Genomic DNA, 3,414 nt, shown 5'->3' with positions numbered 1-3,414 from the left:
CCTCTCTCTCTGACCCTCCCCTGCTCACGCTGTCTCTCTCTCTCTCTCCTAGAAATAAATAAAACATTAAAAAAAATTTAAAAAAAAAAAGAGAAAAAGAAAAAAAATTAACTTCACTAAATACCTATGATCTGTCACAAATTGCATCCAGGCATCTCATCTAATTCCATTTATCCTCACAGCAGGTCGAAATTAGTACCTTCATTTTCAGAAATTTGGAAACTGAGTCTCAGAGAAGAAATGTGGAAGATGCACAAGGCTCTGCATTGTGTAGATTTAGAAACTGACAGAGGCATTTTTATTGGATTCAAGAGAGTTGTAAACTTTTGTGGAAGGCAGAGAGCAACGTATAAGAGCAATCAGAGGCAGATGGTGCAGCGTGAATTCTGGGGCCAGGCTGTCTGGGTTCAGATCCAGCTTTGCCATTTCCTAGCCGTATATCTCTTGTTCTCTCTCTCCACAGTTCCTTTACCAACATGGTATTTTGTCCACCGCTGTATCCCCACCCCTAGAACATTACCTGACACATGTTTGCTTGATAAATACATGCTGGTTGAATGAATAAAATAAATGAAAAGTCTGGAGTTTTTATAGCTCTTGGAGAACAAAGACCAATTCAAGTGTGGAACATCTATATTTAAAAAGAAAACAGCAATACATTGATTATATACTTCGGTATATTTGAAATGATTAAAAAGAGATTTCCTGGGTGAAATGAGCCTGGGTGGCTCAGTCAGTAAAATGTCTAACTCTTGGTTTCAGCTCAGGTCATGATCTCACGGTGTATGAGATCAAGTCCCGAATTGGGTTCTGCAATGACAGCAAGGAGCCTGCTTGGGATCCTCTCTCTCCTCTCTCTCCCTCTCTCTCTCTCTCTCTCTCCCCCCTTCCCTGCTCTCACTCTCTCTCCCAAAATAAATAAACATTAGAAAAAATAGATTTCCCAGTGCTGCCAAAGGGGGTTTGTAAACTTTGTACTTCAGGTGGATAAAGACAGAGTCTTAGAATAAAGCCACTTCATAGCAAGAGAGCCAGCATCTTCTTACACTGAATAGAACACAAATAAAAAAGAGAAAACTGTCACTTAAGTACACTAGATTTCACCCTCAACTGGTTACTCAACTACACATAAGCTCTTTGTTTAGTTTAATAGGTTGTAAATCCAGCTTCATTAACAACGCCAATTAGAATATTTTACAGCACAGCACCTGCATAAATAAAGGTCTTCTAGATTCCAGTAGGTTTTTTTTTCATTTTCCCTGTAATTAAAAGTGAATTCCGGGGCGCCTGGGTGGCTTAGTCGGTTAAGTGTCCAACTTTTGCTTAGGTCATGATCTCGCGGTTCGTGGGTTCGAGCCCTGAGTCGGGCTCTGTGCTGACAGCTAGGAGCCTGGAGCCTGCTTCAGATTCTGTCTCCCTCTCTCTCTCAGCCTCTTCCCCACTTACACACACACACACACTCTCTCTCTCAAAACTAAATAAACATTAAAAAAAAGAAGAAGAAGAAATATGGAGACAGACAGACACAGGGGAAGATGACGGCAGAGATTGGAGTTTTGTGGCAGCAAGCCAAGGGATGCCAAGGGCTGCTAGCAATCGCTGGAAACTAGAAGACAGGCAGGGAACAGATTCTTCCTCTGAGCCACCAAGAAGAAGCCAACCCTGCAGACTCCTTGATTTGGGACTTCTAAGCCTCTAGCACTGAGAATGAAGTTCTGTTGTTTTAAAGTTCTGTTACAGTAACTGCGGGGACGGGGAACGCGCTAAACTGGAAGTCCTGAGCTGGATCCCAGTCTACGTGGCCACTAATTGGTGGCTGTGTACAGGCATGTGGCAGCTCCCATCAAATGCCCCCCCTCCCCCCCATCAGCTCTCCCTTCTTCCTTTTGTTCTGTGGACATAATGCTGGAATGGCTCCCACTGTTACTAACTCCAAGGTATGAAACTCCCCTCCGTGTCCCATGGTGAGTGTACCACGTGTTTCCTGCCAGGACCCTGGCTGCTAACCCCATGAGAGACCCTTGCTCTGCCTCGATTCCCTATCTGGCCTCATCACCCTCTCTGCTTCCTTTCTAGTGCTTATCAAAAATTGCAATCAATGGGGCACTTGGGTGGCTCAGTCCGTTAAGCATCCGACTCTTGGTTTCAGCTCAGGTCATGATCTCATGGCTTTGTGGGTTCAAGCCCCACATCAGGCTCCATGCTTGCAGTGCAGAGCCTGCTTGGGATTCTCTCTCTCTCTCTCTCTCTCTCTCTCTCTCTCTTGCACTTGCACTGTCTCTGTCTCTCCCAGAAATAAATAAATAAACTTTAAAAAATTGCAAACAGGGGCACCTGGGTAGCTCAGTCGGTTAAGCACTGACTTCAGCTCAGGTCATGATTTCCTAGTTCGTGAGTTCGAGCCTTGCATCAGGCTCTGTGCTGACAGCTCCGAGTCCGGAGCCTGTTTCAGATTCTGTCTCTCTCTCTCTCTCTCTCTCTCTCTCTCTCTCTTTCTGCTCCTCTCCCACTCGTGCTCTCTCTCTCTCTGTCTCTCTCAAAAATACAATAAACATTAAAAAAATTGCAAACATCTTCTCTGTTTATTTACTCCTCTCCTCTTCTCCCCACCGCCTACACTGCCCTATTTTCCCCACCGGACCTTAAGTTCCGTAAAAGCAGGGGTTTCATGTGTCTCGTTGTCATTATATCTCTAGTGCTTCACATGTGTCTGAAAACATTGAAGGCATTTAATTACTATTTCTTGAAAGAATAGATGAGGAGCAGGAACGATGTTTTGTTTTTTCCTTTTCTACATTTCTAGCACTAGCCACACCAGGTACTAAATGGTGCTCAATTGATGCTCTGTTCTCACATAGCCCTGCCTTGGAGGCCAGAGGGTCCTAGGGTGGGACACGGCTCAAGAGTAACAAACAGGGGCGCCTGGGTGGCTCAGTCGGTTGGGCGGCCGACTTCGGCTCAGGTCATGATCTCACAGTTCGTGGGTTCGAGCCCCGCCTCAGGCTCTGTGCTGAGAGCTAGCTCAGAGCTCAGAGCCTGGAGCCTGCTTCACATTCTGTGTCTCCCTCTCTCTCTGACCCTCCCTTGCTCACGCTGCCTCTCTCTCTCTCAAAAATTAAAAAAAAAAAAGTAACAACCAGAACAGACATAAGTGTAGCTCTGCTGTCAGTAGGTGTTTGAATTGACCTCAGAAAGAATTTGAGCCTAGGGGAATGCCTGGAAAAAATACATTGGAAGGTACATTTACCTGCATTCGAAGGTACACTCAAGGGGCATGGAAACGGATTTGTGAGAGACAAATACCATCACGGAATTAGTTTGGATTTGAAGGTGTGAGCTTAGGAGTGAGAGTTTGTGCCTGTGGAATCATTAGAGCTTGAGTGTTGATATCTCAACAGCCAATCAAACCCACGT

The sequence above is a fragment of the Hyaena hyaena genome, unplaced genomic scaffold (genome assembly GCF_003009895.1).
Source record: "Hyaena hyaena isolate Hyena2069 unplaced genomic scaffold, ASM300989v1 scaffold_35, whole genome shotgun sequence".
In the NCBI taxonomy this organism is placed as follows: domain Eukaryota; kingdom Metazoa; phylum Chordata; class Mammalia; order Carnivora; family Hyaenidae; genus Hyaena; species Hyaena hyaena.
This window is presented reverse-complemented; position numbering follows the sequence as displayed.